Below are 21806 nucleotides of genomic sequence, written 5' to 3'. Positions count from 1 at the left end.
AAGGCTTTCTGAACAAAAGATCAAGGCAATCTTGTTACTTTTCATGGTTTAAAACAGTGTGAGAAACATCAGTTTCCTGTATCTGAAGCAATATAAGTCAAGGGCAAGGGAAGAGAAAGGAGAGAAGGATGGAAGTCTCTATCCCAGACTTGTGTCTGCAATTCAGGTCTGCATAGTCTCACCACTCCCCCTCCACCCTCCCTCCCTCCCTCCCCAGCCTCCCCCATGACAGCCCTGCAGAAGCTGCCTGTGGCAGAGAGATGTGTGTGTCTACATATGTTGAACACACACATGCACACACAGAGTTTATATATAGATCCATGCACACACCCAAAGTTGTTGTGCCACTGAGAGGTTTCAGACCTCCTAGCATAATTTGATTGTGGTTTCTGCCCTACTTAGGTGATAGCATCTACTCTCCTGCTCCCTTCAGTTCAGGCAGCCTCATTTGTTATGTCTCTGCTAAAATTAACTCCACGTTAATTTCTGAAGGCTTTGGAGTTTATTGCTGGGGAAAAAAAAAAAAGGTTATTTGCTGGCAGTGACTAGGGACATGATGGTTTGCATGCACTAGGGCTCAGCACTCTATTTAAATGGAGCTCAAGAGATGAGCTTTGTGTGAAGCAGAGGAGACTTGATCCACCCTAATGGACTGCAACATGAATTATATGCCCTACTTCACCACTTCCCTGCTTCACTAATCTGGGATAGTTCACAAGGAGCCATTTATCCAGAAGGGAGAAGATATAATTCCCAACTGAGGGCTCGCTCTCTCTTTTTTCTTCTCTTGTTTTCTTGTCTTCATTTTTTATTTCCTCTTAGATACCCCAGCACCAAGCTATTATACCTTGTATATTTCTCTAGCCCACCAGGAGGAAATCTACTCATATTCTTGTAAGACATCTCCGTGTTTTTGCCCATTGCTGTAATAACATAGCAACTACCTCTCCCTGGGCACCTTACAAGTGTCAGACAACGTGATGGGGGTTGACAAACGTTCCTCTAACCCTTCAAAGAAGACTATATCATCCTTAATTTACAGATGAGAAGTTGAGGGTCAGAGCCACTAAGCAGCCGGTACAAATTCACATAGCTATTGAGTGATGAAACAAGAAGTTGAATCACAGTAGTTTAGGTCTGTTTGATACCAAATTTCACACACCTTTTCAAAACACCCTGTCTACTGCCGCTACTCTTGACTAGAAAGAACGATTACAAATACAATACGTTAAGGAGCAGTGTCATTTCCCTAGAGACACTTCAGTGGGAATGTGAAATTTGGAATCTGGAAATTTGGATGCCACTTAATTGAGCAGTTTCATTATTATTGTCACGGTCTAAAATGTCCTATCTCTTCTAATTAAAGAGAAAAACCACCCAGCCATGGACATGTTTTCTGTGAGAACCCCAGGAGCTACACCACCACTTCTATTCATTTATTTTCAGGGCCAATAATCAAGGTCAGAAACCTTAAAAAGCTGAGTTTTCAAGGTTTTGCCCTAAATATTTTATGATACCATCAAAACAAAAATTGTGCAGTCAATACAAATTTCAATGTTCAGATCTACTTTTTACTTGTTAATCCTCTAAACTGTTTGATATAATAACCTCCTGATAGTTCAAGAGATGATTGAATTTGAGGATTAACTAGTTCCCATTACTTTTCCTCCTCCTCCTCTCCACTGTTCACACATTTGGCTGTTAAAGTTCAAAAGCATTTCTACTAGAGAAAAAAAGATAACATTATAGATATGACATGCAGATTAGACAACTACACTACTTATTAATTTTTGAAGGACTACAGGGAAGAAAGATAAAGAAAGGATTAAAGCTATTTGTTTAAAATAATTTGAGAAGCCTAAATACAGCAGTTATACATCATGGAATGAACACATGCCTGGAACCTCTGCTTCCTTTAGCCACTCCACTAAAATAACAGGAATGAGATTTTTATTTTTTTAAAGAAATAAACCCACAGGGACAAATAAAAGGAGAAAAAAGACAAAATTGTATGTTGGAATCTGGAAAGCAGATGTCCAAGTGATAACTGACTGCAGATTCAAGAAAACTGCATCCTTGCCTACCAGCAAGGAAAGGAAGCCACAGAAAAACTTGGTTTCAATTCTGAATCCATAAGGATTCACAACTTGGTGGAACCAGGCGCCTCTGGAAGTGGGGTTGCAGGTAGAGCTAAGAGCAGGATTGGTTGAAAGTCTGTGTAACAAGCACAAATCTCATCTATATTCTACTAAGCTGGACAACTGCCCTCTCCTGCCTCAGCCAGCAGAAGACTAAAGGCTTAGTTCCCGGGGAAGGGCTCTAGACTGAGGACAAAAGTGCACTCAAGGTTGGGAGAACTGTAGCTAAAACAGAAAGAACAAGAAAAAGTCCGTGTGATTGAATGTGGAGGTCCGCCTACCCTGCCTCCTCACCCCTCCTTCATGCCCACTTGGTTCCCAGAATACTGGCAGCAGGGAACTTGAAAACCCTTCTCCAAGGTAGCTGATCAGCCTAAAGGAAAAGGATGTAAAGATACTGATGTCTTAGTTTCCCCAAAGGAAAACCCCAACCAGATTACCTCACAGGGAAACCCTCTAGGTACAATTTCCAATTGGAGTTTTACAGCCCCATTGTAAAATGTAAACAGCCAGCCAAGTGTCACCAGACTTTTGAGAAAATCATCTAAAATGAAATCAGAAAAAAAAGAGAAAAGCAACTAGAAGGGTGCAGAGATAGACAGAAAAAAAGAAAGAGCAAGCGAGAGAGAAAGAAACAGTGAGAGAGAAAGAGAGAGAGAGAAGAAAAGAAAGAAAGAAAGGAAGAAAGGAAGAAAGGAAGAAAGGAAGAAAGGAAGAAAGGAAGAAAGAAAGAAAGAAAGAAAGAAAGAAAGAAAGAAAGAAAGAAAGAAAGAAAGAAAGAAAGAAAGAAAGAAAGAAAGAAAGAAGAGAGGGAGGGAGGGAAGAAAGAGAAAGGAAGGAAGGAAGGGAGGGAGGGAGGGAGGGAAGAAAGAAAGAAGAAAAGATCAATTTTGGAAAATAAATCTGATGGCAGCCAAAAAATAAAATAAAATAAAATAAACAAAATCCATTTTGTTTATAATTGGTAATATTGAAAGATAAATCTGAGATAATAACTCAGAAAGAACACAAAGATGAAAGGATGAAAAACAGTAAATTTTAAAAATTATAAAATTAAAAGACCAGTCCAGGAAGGCAAATATCGTAATAATTGGAGTCCAAAAAGGGAGAACAGAAAAAAAGGAGTGGAGAAAATAATAAAATAATTGTTGTAACTCTTTCAGGATAAAAAGAATATGATTTTCCAGATTTATAGGATCCACAGAGTGCTCCCAACAATGACCAAAAATAGATGCACACCAAGGCATCATTGTAAAATTTTAGCACACTGAAGACAAAGATAATGCCTATGATTTTCCAGAGAGAAAAAGCAGGTTTCCTGCAAGGCATCAAGCATCAGAGTAAATCGAATTTCTCCCCAGCAATTCCAAAAGTTAGAAGACAATGGAATCATGTCTTAAAATATTGAAGGAAAATCGTTCCTAGCCTAAAATGTTATGTCCAACCAAACTGTGAAAAAAAAGACATTTTCAAACATGCAAGATCTCAATGCATTAATTTTACCTACCTACACTATTTCTCAGGTAGTTGCTGGAGGATGTGCTCTAGTAAAATGAAGGAGTCAAAAGAAAAAGGACGACTGGGATTCTAAAAACTGTGAAAGGAAAATAAATCTTGTGCCCCCATATCACTAAGCTAAAGGGAAAAGTCAAGCCGGGAACTGCTTGGGCAAACATGCCTCCCATCCTATTCAAAACCATCCCTCTCCTCACTGAGATAAACGCATATCTGGTTGCCTCCTTTGGAGAGGCTCATCAGAAACTCAAAATAATGCAACCATTTTTCTCTTATCTACCTGTGACCTGGAAGCCCCCTCCCCACTTCGAGTTGTCCCGCCTTTGCTTCCAGTTTTCCTGCCTTTCCAGACCGAACCAATGTTCATCTTACATATATTGATGGATGTCTCATGTCTCCCTAAAATGTGTGAAACAAAGCTGTGCTCAGATACCTTGGGCACATGTCATCAGGACCTCCTGAGGTTGTGTCAAGGGCATGCATCCTTAACTTTGGCAAAATAAACTTCCTAAATAAACCCAGATATTTGGGGTTCACAAAACAAATACTCAACACTTAAGGGAATGGAGAGAATTCTTAAGATGACGGTGAAAAGAGAACCCAAAACAATAACTATGCAGCTGTTCTAGAGAACCAGTCCAGATTACAGCAAATTGGAAGACTCTGGAAAAAAACTTATTTAAAAAAATGGAAGTAGTAGAATACCTAATATGTTTGAAAATACTGAATGGAGATTTACATAAATGGGAGGAAAAATTGGGGGATGAATTAGTGATGAACATATGGAACATCAAATAAATTTTCAGAAAAGACAACAATAATATACAAAATATTGTGCAGAAAAAAAAATTAATCCTGGGAAACTACATGAAACATCTGTGAATAGCATTTCTATAACCATAACAATGTAAACCCTGAATACTAATCTAACGAAAATGGTGATACAGCTACCCTGCAAGTTAGAAAGGAGAAGGAGAATGAGTAGGGTGAGAGAGTGACAGGGGAGTAAATTTCTAGAGTGAGGGATCAATAGATAATGCCTAAAACTAAAAATTTGAGAAGTAGACATATGAACGTGCTCTATGATTATATGCAGATAAATATGAAAAAAGTCAGTTTCAAGAGTTGCAAATGGTAGCGCTGCAGAAGTGAGAGTGGAAAGTGAGAGTTGGGAATGGTTGTGGGTACTCATAATACTATTCAACCCTTTACATTCTGTGCATGTATAACTTTTATAGAAATTAAAATTATCTAAAATAGTAATAATAATTTGAACATATCTATGTTTTTAAACTTCTGCCAGTAAACTGGTTTGGTAAAATTGCTTATAATATATAGCCTATTACACTTCAAGAAAATGATTTTAAAACTGCATATTGTGGCCTATTAGCGGGTTATGAAATCAGTTGAGTAGGTGGCCATTGGCATGTTTGGAATAGAATGGAATACAATAGTAGCAGATACCACTAATCTTATACAAGCACTCATTCACCTTTTATCCCTCAAGAAATTCATCCCAAGTCTTAGCTAGACATATGACCACAAGCCAGGATAAATGTGCAGGTATTGCCACATGGATAAGTTTGGACCAATGAGCAATGAGAAGAAGCAATGTCTATGCAACATGTAGGTTATCCTCCTAAAGACAAAACTATTTGTCTGGACACTCTTTTTCCTCTGTGTAGGCTAGAACGTGGATAAATAGGTGAACCAAATTCAACCAACTCGATAAAACAACCTACTCAGAGAAAGAAGAGAAAACAGGCAAAATTATCCACCACTCTGAAATACTCATCACTGAATTATCTCATGAGGAAGAAATAAACTTCTGTCTTATTTAAGGCAAGTATTTTGGATTTCTGTGCTACAGTAGCTAACATGCACCTAATACATAAATAGAATAGAAAATATCAGAGTGCATCACTTGTTGTAAGGGTATGTATTGTTTTGTGAAATTTTTGTTTCATCATATATGTAGTGATCACATATGTGTTTCTCTATGTTGGCTTGCAATTTAAATACTGGATTGCAGTCAGAAAAGTTCTAGAGTCACTCCTTACGGCATGTCTCTTATGGTTAATAAATGTTGTTAGTTAAACAAAGTAATGATATTTTAGAATGAGGCCTCTCTGCAGAAGAGCACGTAAGCTAATAAGCTGTGTTGACTTTGGACTCCTTATCCGGGTCTCGGTTTCCTAACATGCAAAAATGGCAGAGTTTGAGCAAATGATGTTAATATGCCTTTCAAGTCTAAAATTATGTTATATAGCCAGAAAGACTAGGGACCCTTCATGTCACAAGCTGGGAAGGGGAGAGATCTAGAGACAGTCAGATGAGCACAGATTGTCTCTTGTTGGCTGCTATTTGAATAAAGATCCCCTTTCTCAGATTTGGGAGATGCAGCACAATGAAAGGCAGCTAGAGGAGTAGGTGGAAACATGTGCTGTTGTGTCATAACCTAGACCAGACAATATAACAGCGACAACTGTGCCCTGGTTGTTCTCCAAGTTTGGGGAGGTAGGAAGAAATAAAAAAGGAGTCACATATATATAATAAGAATTAAGGAAATGTTGCAAAAATACAAACAACAAGAAAACATTAAAGGAAGTGAGAATGTTTAGCGTGGAAGAAGGCTGGGGCCTTTGAATAATTATTTCTTAGGAAGAAAAATGCAATTCTAAATAGAGAGCTTATCAACATGTTCTTGATACAGACCAGTGATTTTTCAAACATTTTAATTTAGAAGCAAAATAGCCTCTTCAAATGAAATCATCTGCAGTACTATGTATATATATATATGTGTGTGTGTGTATATATATATGTGTGTATATATATGTTTCCCATATATACATATATATAAAGAATTTTTTAGTAGTTGAACTAGAGATGGGGGTTCCTACCTTCCAATTATCTCAAGCATCTTTCCTGGAACTCTAGAATTTAAGGAACGCAGATTGAAAACAAGTAATTTAAATCACTACTTTTCAAATATTTTTCACCATGATCCACACACAGGATCTTACCTCCTCCCAGGATACACACATGCACATGCACACACATAGATGTGAAAAAAAGTTTCACAAGATAATTTTAATTTTGTAGGTCATTTTATTCTATTCTGTTTATTTCTGTAATGTCAACCTTGATCCACTTAATTGATTTCAACACCCACTAATGCATATGTTGCATCTCACAGTTGAAAAACATTGATCTAGATTGAGAAAGACAGATACAAATTGTCCCTCCAAAATTGTTAAATTTCTTCATTGTTAGCACAATTAACTGGCAGGAGTGGATGGACGGTGGAACTGTGTGTGGACAATGATTCCTACTGCATAGCAGTGTTGATGAAAGAAATATTATATAGAAGAAGGATCATTAGATTTGCTGTACAATTATACAATGAGAGAAAACAAAACCAAGAAAGACACAGAGACTATGACTACATCAGTTAACCCAGTAAAAGAATTGCTCCTTTTCGGGCCAGGCATAGTGGCTCACCCCTGTAATCCCAGCACTTTGCGAGGCTGAGGCGGGTGGGTCATGAGGTCAAGAGTTTGAGACCAGCCTGACCAACATGGTAAAACCCTGTCTCTACTAAGAATACAAAAATTAGCTGGGTGTGGTGGTATGTGCCTCTAATCTCAGCTACTCAGGAGGCTGAGGCAAGAGAATTGCTTGAACCTGGGAGGCGGAGGTTGCAGTGAGCTGAGATCACGTCACTACACTCTAGCCTGGGTGACAGAACAACAGAACAAGACACCCTCTCAAGAAAAAAAAAAAAAAAATTGCTCCTTTACAACCATCTTCTTTTTTTATTCATCAAAAAGCCATTAGGGAAAAAAAAATCAAAATCAAAAAAAAAGTCATCTACGATCTGAAGGAAAAAAAGCAGGATAAATCTTGAAAGCCATTCACAAATAGTTCACAGTTTATACAAAAAAAAAAAATTAAAGAGGAATCAAGTAACAATTGAGAAGGAGCCACAAATTCTTATACAAATTTAGCTGTTATTCAAACAAATTAAAATACTGAGAGTATTGCAGTACTTTTTAAAGTTGACATTTAAAATTGAACCTCCTTCCCATATTTAAGGAAGAAATAATAAGTGCAAAAACATTCTAATAATTAAAACAGCTCATTTTTTGTGTTTGTAACCTTGTGTTTATGAAATCAATCAAAGAAATCAACCAACTGGAGTAGTGAAAAGAATCCTGACTGCTGGCTGGCTGTGTAGCCCAAACAGCCTCTGTGAGCTGGGGATTAGAAGGCACTTTCTCTTAGTGAATAGAAATGGAAACAACTAGAGAATCCGAAATTCAATGAGGAGCACCCTGAACTTCAAGCATTTTACATAGAAGATCTGTGCATGCTTTGTAATTAACTGACCAGCTGTATTTTAGAAAGTAGCCTGTGTTGTGTGATACCAAACCAAAATACTGTAACGGATGGGTCTAAGGCAGAGGCAGGTCACTCCACACGAGGGGTTGCATCAGCATCCATGCTAGTGAAGCAAGAAGAGAGGGAATTAGCAAGGCCGCACTCTATTCAGTCCTGAACGACGACTTTTATAATTTTATAGATGCAGAGGGTTTTATTTGTTTGGGTGTTTTAGTTGCTCTTCGCAACTTTAATTTGGTCCGTTTCATTGTATTACCTCTTCTCAAATAGCTCTATAATTTCCTTGTCAGGTTCCAAACTAAAATAACCCCTAGAATACCTGGTGCTCAATAAATGGTAATTCATTTTCTCCTTCCCTTCAAAAGTGATGTTTCAGGAAAGGAAGGTAGACGGAATTCTGGGATAATGGCTTTATCTGGCAGCCTATGCTACTACTGAGGAGAAAAAAGGTGAGCATTTGGTAGACCCTATGGCACCTGCAAAAATCAAGCAGTCATATAGTACGGGAAATTGACATGATAATGAGCTCATTTGTATTCCCATTTACGGCCCTTCCACTGACTTACTCGGAGACTGCTTAGCCAAATCCTTTTGATAGAATCTGACACAGCCTCCTCAATCTGGAGGTTTCTGTTTTTCTATTAAGGTGATCCCAAGACCCATTACAATTCACCAGTTCTGCCCTATCTGTCCTTAGAGAGAAATTAAAAGAAGATGGGGAACATGTTCAGAGAAATAAATGTTGGGAGAAACGTCAATACTCAAAATTTGAAAAAACTTCCTTAATTCAACCTGATTAAGGATGAAGATCAATCTGAATTAGAGTACATTTCATGTAGAAAAGTTGTTTTTTAAAAATCATCTCATTCTTTTTGGAATGAAATGGAATATAAATAAACATTTTTTAAAAACAGATTAAAGATGGTGGGAAACAAAAACATCAAATCATTTCCAAGTGGAGGATCTGCTTCAGTGAATAGATGAGGCCATATCACAATGTAAAACAATTATCTGGATGCAGACAATTAATCTACTAAGTCCTTAAGCTCAGTTCTTCACAACGTAAAGCAACAGCAAGGATATTTTTGCAGTGGTTCTTAGCCAGAGCTGTTCATCAAAAGTACCCCAGGGTATTTTCAAAATACAAACGCCCAGACTCACTCCAAACATATTCCATCAGGGCACTTGTGGAAGGATAGAAAAAAAATGAGTATGCATCCTTTGGAAAAAAAACTCCCAAGTTGATTCTTATGCACACCCTTAGCCAAAAACATGAATTTATTGAACATCCACTATCTTATAAACATTTTGCTTAGATAATCTTACAGATGGGGAATCTTACGAAGTTACACAGACAAAATTTTGAATATCTGGTTCCAACTTTCGTGCTTTGTCCTTAGCACCACATGCCCTACAAGATAACGTCAAGAAAGCCCAAATGCACCTTCCAGTTAATAAGACTTAACTAGAAGTTAAGAAACAGAGGTTGATCCCAAATAAAAATGTGCTAATCCCTGGCTGCTTAGAGAACTGAGCATACACCACGCTTCCCGAGATGTGCAGAGCTGGTCCTGGGTATTGTTCCCTTAGGAAGAAATGGCAGCAGCAACACTGCCCAGCTTTCGAGTCTCTTTTCCTACACATGTGGTAGGAATTGTCACCTATCCCAGAGCTATATTTTATACCTGAACAAGCCTTTGTCCAAACATGTAGTGTTTCCTTGCTAGGACACATCTGGCCTGCTCCTTGAACTGGAGCTCTGAGATTAGCTGGCCAGATTCCAACTGAGAAGGCTTTTTATCTTTCTCACAGTGACAAGCAGCACTGGGAAGCCCCAGAGATCCGGCACAGGAAGGATGTTGATGATATTGTGGATGAAGTTGCTGATGATATCTGAGAAAATCTTCCCCAAGTGCCATCATGCCCATTGTCATCTGACAAGACCAGACAGCAGTCTCTACTGCCTATCATGTCTAGTCGAATCTCTCAGCCTGTGAGCGCCCTCCATCAATTTGCCTCCTCATCTACCATCCCTTTAACCTGCTTTGTCCTCCCCAGAGGTAGGGGTTGGGCTCTTAACTCAGCCCATGTTCACAGTAGCCTTCACTCAGGGAAAACAACATCCTAGTCCACCCCAGTCACCCTTCATCACACGACAATCACAGCAGCTTGTGGGAATAGGCAATGCACACATTTGGGAGGCAGACTACCAGGATTTGCACTCTGCCTCTGGGCAAGTCACTTAACTTCTCAGAATCTCAATTTCCTTTTCTGCCAATGGGCATGATAACATCTGTCCTGTGAGACTATGGCTGGGAGAGAGGCTCCTGGAGGCAAGGAGAACATAATCTGATGAGATTATACTATGAGATTACCATTCGTAGTACAATCTGGAATTATAGTATGGAGGTGTACTATGAAGTCTGGAGGTCTCATCTCTTTTTTACCCATCCTCACTCCATACAAGGGAGAGGTGTGTGTTGTCAAGTTAGTTGGTTATCCATTCTTTGCACTCTCAGTCTCCCGAATGACTACGGATGCCCAGAGATTAAGGCTCTGTCACTTTCCAGAAGAACCTCCCTGAGAGAGAATTTCCTTATCACTAACCTAACCCTCTCTCATTACTTAGGTTTAAACCCCTGTCTTACCTGCTTTTCTTCGAAAATGAAAGATATAGACAGTTGCTATACACTACAAAGGAGACCTTCCTGGCTCTGAAGCCACCATGTGCATATATTCCTGACCCGTCCTATGATGGTAGTGGCAGTGAAGAGCTACATGACAGGGCAGCACATTGAGACCTGGAGGAAATATGGCAAACAGAGAGGTCACTGATCTGGGAATCAGGACCCCTGACGCCCACTCAAGACTCCGTCGCTAACTGGACCTTCCTCACACAAGTCACTTTCTTTGCTGTTCCTCAGTTGTGACTTCTACAGTGTGCACAGCCAATCTCTAAGGTCCCATCAAGCGAGAAGATTCCGTGATCTAGAAAAATGCTTACTAGCAACACAGTCACTGCATTGTTGCATACTGTCATTCTGAAATCATTCATATCTGTGACACCTGTTTTATGTATATCACATGGCTTTGGGTAATAGAAGTAATCATTATTCTCCAAACAGTAGAAGAGAACCACAGGAAACAGAAGCCTTCTTCAGACTTGTAGAGTGACAGAATGAGGGTTCTCATTCTGAACTACGAGCTTAGCTTTTTTCGAGCGTCATCTTTTCTTCATACATACACAATAACACAACATTGCCTTAGCGCACTTTTGCGCTCTCTCTCTCTCTCTTTCCAGAAAGGAAATTTCAGGGGTTTTGTTATTTAAGAATTCTCAAAGATAATCCTTTCACACCACCACCAATAAATAGAGCGATATTAAGGCTAAACCTAATTTTTATTTTTTAAAAAGAGACTGTTCTATGTTCTTCAAAGCGATTTTTCTTTTAAAAATGTATTTTCAGCTGGTCATTCTCACCACCTTCTTGCACACCTCTTAATTTTCTGTGGGACAGATTTATACACTCCAGATGCTGAGCTGGAGCCACTATAATTCCACCTGCCACATCTGGCTCTTTGGCACGCCAGGCCGGAAGCTTCAAAGTTGCATCTCTGCGCCATTCGTGGTTAGACTGCTGGCTGCTGCTTTATCTCCTTGGATGTAATTTTCCTTTGATTCACCTATAATTCTGAAGAATTGATGCATTTGTATCCATTTTGAATAAGGTTCTATACAAATGCTTCATTTGATCTCTGAGCAGACCCTTTTATTTCCTCTTATGTGGCCTCGCCTTTAATTCAAGCATAAGCCTTAGAGCAACTCTGAACCACTGTGCCTGATTCTTTGCACAAGCAGTTTTGTTTGTTCCAAGTGCCCTGCTTCTTGTTCTTGGGGGAAGAAAAGACAGTGGCGGGGGGAGGGGAGCCATTCATGTTCCTGCATTTGAGAAGGGGAAGGGACAGACAGGTGCGCTTCAGTGATGTCTACTCCACCCCTTTCTCATTCAGACACAGCCTTAATATTATACCCTCTATTTTTTCAAACAACCTGATTCCTTTGGGAGGCACCAATGAGGGCATATGAAGTGTTACTACAAAGCATCATTCCTTAAAGTGTGTCCTACAGAACTTTCATCGATTAGATGCTTTGAATAGCCCCCTGCAGAGATCACAGTACACATTAACATAGTAAATGTTCTGAGAAGTCCTGCGGCATAGAAACATAGACACATTTGATTTTCTCAAGCAGTTTCTCAAATTTGTTTGAATATAAACCTTTTTTTCACTTAACACCCATTAGCCTCCCATCAGAGCCTCGTCGGTGGGTGCTGCTATGAAGGAGCGTTCTTGGTTCCCCTGAATGAGTACACAGCACTGACACAGCCCAGTGGCTCTTCAGCCATGCCAGGAAGCTGGGATTTATTGCCACAAAGGTGCCACAGTTCAAAACAACTGTAGTCAGAAGAGGGAATAGGACCAATTTTCCTGAGTGTCTCAAACACCGAAAACAAACAAACAAAAAAACCAACCTTGACTCCAACGTACCAGAGGAATTCCAGACTAATTTTCCCAAAAGAAACAACATTTAAATAAATAAACAACATTTAAACATTTAAAGAAACAACTATTAAATAAATTAAATAAAGAAACAACATTAAATAAATAACATTCAAATAAATAAGTAATTATTTAAATTAAATAAACAGGATAAGGGTATGGTGTCCTAAGACAATTACTTGGGGGAAATTTTTATTTGAATGCCTAAATTCTAGGGTTTTTTGTTTTGTTTTGTTTTGTTTTTGTTTTTCACCTAAAAGCTTGTACCAATCTTTTTACATCTATATCCTGTGGTCAATATATAGATACGGTTATGGTAGGGCCTAAACATTCCTGGGTTTGGCATAGGCAAATCCAACTATTCACAAGGGATCTCAAATACCCAGGATATGTCCTTTTCCAATTTGCTAAAACCCACTGATAACCAAGTTAACACATCTCATATCTAGTGTGTGAGTTCAAATTACCACCCAGCATCCACGTCTATGAAGTTTTGGGTTCTCTTCCTTCTGTAGGCAGAAATTTTATGGAAAAGATAAAAGTTTTCAGATTAAGATGAATTTATATTTAGACTCACTATTGTATTATAATAAGGCAATGTGATATAGAGTTGTCAGAATAGACTTTTCAAAATAAGTTTATAAATTACCTATCTATTTCTAAAACCACTGAGGGTCTGAGAAGGGCTTAAATGTTTTTGTTATGCATTACTTCATTGTATTAGAAAAAGTCTATGCCAGATTTGCTTTTGTAAATTTGGTGATTTTTAAAGGACTGCAAATCTCTATCCCACCCAATTTTTAGCTATTTATCTGATTTGTAACTAGTGTTTATCTAATTTGTGATTGATTCATCTCTTACTATTTTTCTATTTATTCCACAAACCAAATCAAATTGGTAGACGTGAGACAACTGAAATAGCAGGAATATATTAAAAGGGATGTATTAGACCATTCTTATATTGCTAGAAAAGAGGTTTAATTGGCTTAAAGTTCTGCAGGCTGTACAAGAAGCATGGCATCAGCATCTGCTCAGCTTCTGGTGAGGAGCTCAGGAAACCTATAATCATGGTGGAAGGCTAAGGGGGAGTCAGAGCATCACATCGTGAGAGCAGAGGCAAGAGACAGAAGGGGTAAGTACCACACACTTTTAAACAACCAGATCTCATGAGAATTCACTCACTATCACGAGGATGGCACCAAGCCATTCATGAGGGATCCACCCCCACAGCCCAAACACCTCCCACCAGGCCCTACCTCCAACATGAGATTTAAGGGGGGACCAACATCCAAACTATATCAAGGGGTTTTCACATTGAACTACCTAATCTATGATGTTTGTTCCAATGCAAAGATTATATCAGTCTTCAAACTTTAGTCACTTTTATGAAATGGTAATGATAGTTAAAGCTTTTGCAATCAATTTTCTATTTATACTATGAACTCCAGCAAGGAAATTTGAGCATTATGACGTCACAAACTCCTAACTCTTACACAGAGAGTTAGAAGGTCAAAATTCTACCACCAAACTAACATGTGGATGTTGCATAGGCTATTACAATTATCCAAGTTAACACATTCACACACACACAAAAAGATAATAATGACAACACCTTATATATACTTTATGGTTTACAAAATACAAGCCAGACTGCCACAGTTCAAACCACAACTCCAATCCTTTTAGCTTTGTGACCTTGGTCAAGTCACTTAAATTTTCTGTGGCTCAGTTCCCTAATCTATAAAATAGGGACAGTAATAATGTTACAGTAGGTAGCTAGCCAGGTATGAGCAGGACAGGAGAGGGTTCCCCAGCACACACCGTGAGAGGTGGGCAACCATCAGGGATGGTCCGGCAGTTGTTAACCATTTCTCTAAAGTAATAACTGATCACAGCTGGCGCTAGGGAAAGGCAGTCTCCTACTAGATAGAAAACACCTGAAACTGATCAGTAGCTTCCCAGGAAGATCTCAGAAATAGGGAGAAGTAATGCAAGATCCCGGAAGTGTGTCAATGTATAAAGCCCCAAGTCTTGGTTTCTCAAGTCGCCCCCTTTGCCCTCTCCCAAGTTGTACTTCCCTTCCTGTTCTAAAGCTTTTTAATAAACTTTCAATCCTGCTCAGAAACTCCCCTCGGTCTCTTCTTCTGCTTTATGCCCTTCAGTTAAATTCTTTCTTCTAAGGAGGCAAGGACTAATGCGGGGTAACTCAGATTCCTGCCACCCATAACACATTTGGTACCGTGAATTATTTGCCACCGATAATATTAGTACTCTCTCTTAGGGCGGCTGTGATGATTAAAGAGTTAATAAATGCTGCCATCATCATCAACAACATATCAGCTGATTCTCAAAACAACCCTAGGAGGCAATGGGTGAGATATTATTATAAACCTGCATATGAGGCAAGTTTAATGATTTGCTCAAGGTTACATATCTAGTAAAAGGCAAAATAGCATCTCAAAAATGATTCTTCAAATTAGACAGAAGGAATAAGTTCTGAAGATCCATTGTACAGCATGGTGACTATGGTTAATAAGAATGTATTGTATACTTAAAAATTACTGAGAGTAGATTTTAAATACTCTCATCACAAAAATAAGTGTGTGAGGTGATGGATATGTTAATACAGTCAACATATATATCAAGTTATCAGTATAATGATATAACCATTCCACAGCCATACACATACATCAAAACATCACATTGTATACCATAAATATATATACTTTTCATTTGCCAATTAAAAATTAATTAATTAACATTGAAAATCAAAAATTGAAAACAAAAATGGTTCTTCTGACCTCCATTATCTGCAGGGTCTAGGATAAGAGTGTAAGTGGAGGCCCACATACCATAATTCTGAATGTTTAAAAGTTATAAATCAAGCTACCAAATTTTTAAATGCAATATGTTCAAGACTCCTATCTTAACAAGTGTTTCTCCATAATGCAAACATGCTAAAATAAATCTGAAACTAAAATTTGTGCACACACCCACACACAATGGGGTAAAATAGCAAATATGAAATTAATATTGAGTGTGTCTAAACGCTATACTGATGAGCCAGAAATATATGGATGAGTAATAAAAATGTAATCTTTACATATGTACATCATATACATTTTTAAAATTTATTTCTTACCTCCTTTGCAGCAAAATCATGAATTATGTTGTTAAATTAATGATTTTCACATAATCTATGTTCCATTGTCAGTAATACCAAACTAGACAAACTTTCTTGAGCCATTGCCATTCTTAAATAATTTTTTAAATTTAATTTTAATTAAAAATTTTGCAGTAGTAACTGGAATTGTCAGTTAAAAAAATGCTTAAAGTAATACTTAGATTCAGAAATGCACCATGAATTTTACATATCATGTATAAACATTATAATGGGGTTATACATGAAAATTATCTTCATTGCAGAAAATATTGAAGTTCATTATATAAATCATCATCTCTCATATGGCGATTTTCATCAGCTCTTCAAGCAGTAGCTGGAATGATACAGTATTTTTTGAGTTCTTTCAAATTTTTCAATGTTTGGATATTTAAAGAAAAACCAAAAACATTACAATATGTTGCTCAATTTATTCAAATTCTTTTCAATTGAAACTGTATTTTGTTGCTTCTTGTCCACCATCCTGCAAATGTTTGCTTTCCTTGATTTAATTTTCTTATTTTTTTATTGCCACTACTGTTGAATGTCACTATTGTTGAATATGTCACTATTGTTGAATATGTCACATGCAGTTCCTTTCATTATAGAAAAATTATTTTCTCTATAATTTAAAAATGTTTTAGCCATAATAAAACAAACTAGGCAAACTCAAATCTATCTGTTCTGTAACTTTTCTGAGATTAATAAAAAGTTATAGTGTATACCAAATAACTATGTATAGCACAAATTTAAAATTAATATCATTTTCTACCAACGTCTACGACCTGCTTTTTATTTGAGGATTTTCTATGATTCTGCTTACCTGGTTTAGTGAATCTTACCTAAATTTAATCTAATTATTTTAATATCATTGTGTTAGCATTTCCTTTACAAGCCTAAGAGTAGATTTAAGGTCAACTTTTATAGATTTCAGGAAGATGTTTCATCTTCAGAGAAATTTAGAAAATATAGTACATAATCTTTGATTTTTTAATATTTGTTTTCATTTATGAAGCACTATGGTCTAAGTACATAATATTTGACACGTTCCAATGAATATCATCATTATCAATTGATGTCATGTCTCCTAGTAACAAATTCAAACAGTGCATGCAACATGACACAAAGAATACATCTGAGTGTCAGAAATACTAGTATGTACACCTTTTTCTAAGCACTCATGTTAGCTCCATTGTCCAAGGCTTGCTCTTGACAAACTTTTTTTTTTGGAGACAGAGTCTCACTCTGTCTCTCAGGCTGGAGTTCAGTGGTGTAATTTCAGCTCTCTGCAACCTCTATCTGTCAGATTCAAGCAATTCTCTACTTCAGCCTCCTAAGTAGCTGGGATTACAGGTCTCTGCCACCACGCCTGGCTAATTTTTTTGTATTTTTAGTAGAGATGGGGTTTCACCATCTTGGCCAGGCTGGTCTTAAACTCCCAACCTCATGATCCACCGACCTCAGCCTCCCAAAGTGCTGGGATTACAGGCGTGAGCCACCACACCCCAGTCGCTTTTGACAAACTTTTAATCAATCCCTAACATTGAAAAGTGTATTCTTCAATTCTTCAATTAAGCCCGTATCTCAGGTATAAAATCATTGAAATTCTCATTTATTTTGATGTTCTTGTTTTCTTCCTTTGCTAGTTCAAGAGAATCATGTAATAAATGTTAAATTTCAACACTGATTTTAGTCTCTTGCACAATGTAGTTGACCTGCACAATATTTCCTTCTTCTGTTTCATGCATGATTTCTCTCATTTTACAGTCCTGTGTAATAGTCAGCTTTTGATGCAACAACAAACAACCCCACCATCTCAGTGACTTGCAAGAATAAATACTTTTTGCTCACAAAGGTTTGGGGTAGAGTATAACCATATTAGACCTTTGTAACCTGTTTCAGGCTTTTCTGGGCTCAGTAAGGCCCCACAAGTCTTCCTACTCTAGCACCCAAGATGAAGGAACATCCATTATCCAATGCATGAGATTCTCAAAGGGGAGGGCAGAAGACCTGTGTAGAGACACAGGAAATCCACACAAGCACATGTAAAGCTTCTCCTTGGGTGAGGCATATATCATGTCCTCTCACATTCTTCAGTCAGGGCAAATCACATGGCCAAGCCAGGAGTAAATAAAATGGAAAAGTATATCCCAACTAGAGAAATGTGTGGCAAGGGAAAGGAGAGGATGAATAATTGTCAACCATACTATCTACCAAGATCACCCTCTTGAAAACAATTATTTGCTTTCTTCCAGAGAACTAAAGTATCAACCAATCGAGTCTTCAGGCTTAAAGCCTAGGATCTCATGATTTCCATCAAACTCAGTTGCAGCTCCTCTTGATCCAAAGATCTATGAACTTAGGGGAAAAATGTTTTTGTCCCCACACACTCAACACACAGTAATAAATTAGGAGGAGAATAACCACAATAAGTATTTCTGCTCAGAAACAGAAGAAGCGGGAGACACCAGTCCACAGCCATTCTGAAATCTCACCAAGCAAACATTGCCAATAGAAAGTGTACCTTGATTAGGCCCCATTTCTACTCCCTGAGAGTGCTGCCTGAGTTTATTCTTCTTCACATCTCTTGCCTTCACTCTCTAAGAGTTCTGTCCTCTTTTATGATCATGCTTGGCCATATTGGAAAAGAGCATCAGAAAATTTGTTTCCCTGGTGTTTAAGCAGCTTCTTACATCTGTCTTTATAAACTTAGGTTATTTTGCAATTCACTCACAGTCTTTGTTAGTCTGTGCCAAAGTACTTTTCATAACACAGGGCTAGTTTAAATGTTGGGGAGATTTATTTGTTTATTTTTAATCTATTTGATTCCAGTCAACTTCATATGTTAATACTTATATACACAATGATTTTCTGCTCATGAATCTCACCCTCTCTCTATTTTTCTCCCTTAATTGTGGTACTTTAAGCTTGTCAGCCTTCAGTGGGACCATGTCCTTCTTTTTGCGGTAAGCTATTTTGTCCAACTGATATAATTTACTGGGAGCTCCATTATTTATTCAGTCAGATAGCTCAGTAAAAGGTGTGTAAGCCATGCTCTTGATTTGGTCTTGTTCCCAGGCTGTGTCTTAGTGGCAACACACCTGCATTTAGCCCTTGCCCTCAGGTTACACATCAGAAAGAGAATTTTTTTGAAAAGAAATGAGAATCAGTAGCATAGATTAAATCAGCAAATCTCAGAATTTCTGAATTCTCATATTTTCCCTTTCATTCCTTATTACAAACAGGCTAATTCTTTTCTCAGTTCATCTCTTTCTTACAGTTTCTTATCAAATGCAACCAGTAACAACTAACCTATGCGACCAGCATTCTATCTCAAAGCCCCCTCACACAAAGCCATAAATTCAATAGGTACATTTCCCACCTATGATAGTTTTACCAAGTGTTTCACCAATGTATAACATAAGTTGCCATTTTTCCAGATTCCTATTATATTCTTTGATGCCTGAAACAATGCCACATATTTGAAGCTTTTGTTATGGCAGAGCCCACTCCTAGTACCAATTCCTGAATTTATCAGCTTTTGTTGTTGCAACAACCACAAAAATATCAGTGGTTTATAACAACTAGCATTAGTGCCTTGCTTGTGTTACTTGAAGGCTATGGGTTAGATCAGTTCTGCTGAGATCTACCGGGCTCTGTTAGGCTCTCTGGAGTTCCAATGACACCTGATTGTCTCTAAAAGTCTTCTCTATCTGGCACCCAGGGTAAAGGACTACTCACTGCTGGGGTATGCTTTTCTCATGGTGGAGGACAGAAGATCAAAGGGGAAGTTGAGTCAAACCACACAAGCACATTAAAGTTTCAGTTTGGACTCTATGTAGGTCAAATCCACGGGACACTGTGAGTCATATGGCCAAACTCAAAGTCAGCTGGGTAGGGAATATATCCTTCCTATAAGAAAGCTTGGCAAGGATGGGGAGGAAGGAAATAATTAGGAGAAGGGATATAATCTATCCCACCCATTAACATAATCATCTCATTTTGAATTCTCCATTCTAGATAGTGATCATTTGTTTCATTTTTATGTGTGTATACATAGTTGCATTAAGTTTGTTATTTTGTTTTGTTTTGTTTTTTTGAATGTGAGACAGGGTCTCACTCTTTCTCCCAGGCTGGAGCACAGTGGTGTAATCATGGCTCACTGCAGCCTTGACCACCTGGGCTCAAGCCATCCTTCTGCGTTAGCCTCCCAAGTAGTTGGGACTACAAGCATAAACCACGACATCCAGCAATTTTTTTTTTTAATTTTACAGACAGGATCTCACTATGTTGCCCAGGCTTGCCTCATAGTCCCAAAGTACTGGGATTATAGGCATGAGTCACTGTACCCAGCCCACATTAAATTCTTCAATATTAAGAGCAGGCAGGAGAAGCCTGCTAGTGATAGTCTTGATGGTGATAAACTCCAGAGCCTAAAGAAATGCCATCACAGGCATAGCAACTTTCAGTTTCCATACTTCTTTCCTCATGGACCAGCTACAAACATTTTGCAGACTGGTACCAGCTTGCAGACTGAACTTCTCTCCAATACAAACCTCCAAGGATGTATATTAAATAAATGGGTTTACAGCAGTTATCTGCATTATAACAACAAGATTAATCCCAGACCCTTCCTGCAGGTGGGGAAATGTTCTCCTATGAAAGATTTTCAGGCAAGACTAGAGTGTATAGGGAGGTCTAAGGTGAAGGAGAAGAAATGAGAAATTGAGAGAGTAAAACAAAGACACAGAGAGCGAGTAGGTGAAGCGCAGAGAGAGGCACAGAGAATACTCACTGATAGGAAAAAGACTTGGGTACCACAGAAGCCTCAAGAGGAGAGAGGCCCTGATCAACACTGAGACATTTTCTTTTGTGTTAAAGGCTCATAAGGAATATTAGGCCTCATTAGTAGGAGCCCGTTGTCAAAATGTGAATAATTGATGTGAGATAGAACACATTCATAGTCATTTCCATCTTAGTATTGAGGTGTTCATCAATTCCCACGTTAAGGATAGTAGACACAATGGGCAAATGTTGCCAGTTATTGGGAGAGGATGAGGCAAAACCAAAGACCTGGGAAGAGGTTCCTGCCTAGGTGTTCTTTGCAGTGAAGGTCATGATGGGTGAGGGATGACAGGAGAGCACTGTGAACATGGTATAACTAAAGAGCCTGGGAAGACACGAAAAGAGGAGATGGAGAGACGAGGATGTGAACACATTCTTAGCCTACCTCACAGCTTTGCTTGTGCCTAGTCCAGGGAACAGCCTAAGAGGTTGATGCTTCAGTTATGTTGCAGGTGATCTGAGCAGATGCAGAGCTAAAACACAGGCAACCACAAAGGACGCTATATCTGAATTCTGCTGTTTCCATCCTCCTCTGCTAGGACATTTTTGATAAAAATAACCTAAAATATCTCAGAGAGATACAGAAGAGGTGATCATTATATTATCTGACTGGCTTCACAGATTCAAAGTCCACTTCGCAAATGCCATATAGTAAGCAGTTGACCCAGAAATACAAAGACTGACTTGCTAAATCATCATTGCCCTTATTTGAGGAAAAACCTTGCTAGATATTAAACTGAGAGTAAACCTGGGTCTCACAATTCACTCCATGGTTGACCAGTCTTACAAGTTAGAATCTGTGTCATTATGGTATTTTCACTGTGGAAGGTATCTATGGATAATGTGAGCATATCATTTATTATCCAAACCAAGACAATTGTGAAATTAAAGGGTGCTATTAATTACAGCAAGATGGGCATAAAGCAGGATGATCCCAAGCAAACCAGGATAATTCCTAGAATGTATGTGTTTTAGTCTCTAAAGATGGTCCCCTCTCCATGTCTATGCATACGCTGCTCTTCTTGTCAAGAGATTGAATCTATTTCCCCTCCCTCAAATCCTGAACTGGGGGTGCGACTCACTCTAACCAAGTGAATGCAGTGGAAGTCACGCTGGGCTGCTTGCAATCCTAGTGTGAGTGTGACAGCTGCTGCTTTTACTCTCTTGCAACTCAGTAGCCATGCTCT

The sequence above is a fragment of the Theropithecus gelada genome, chromosome 1, assembly GCF_003255815.1.
Source record: "Theropithecus gelada isolate Dixy chromosome 1, Tgel_1.0, whole genome shotgun sequence".
Taxonomy (NCBI): Eukaryota; Metazoa; Chordata; class Mammalia; order Primates; family Cercopithecidae; genus Theropithecus; species Theropithecus gelada.
The sequence above is the reverse complement of the archived record's forward strand: the minus strand, read 5'-3'. Positions refer to the sequence as shown.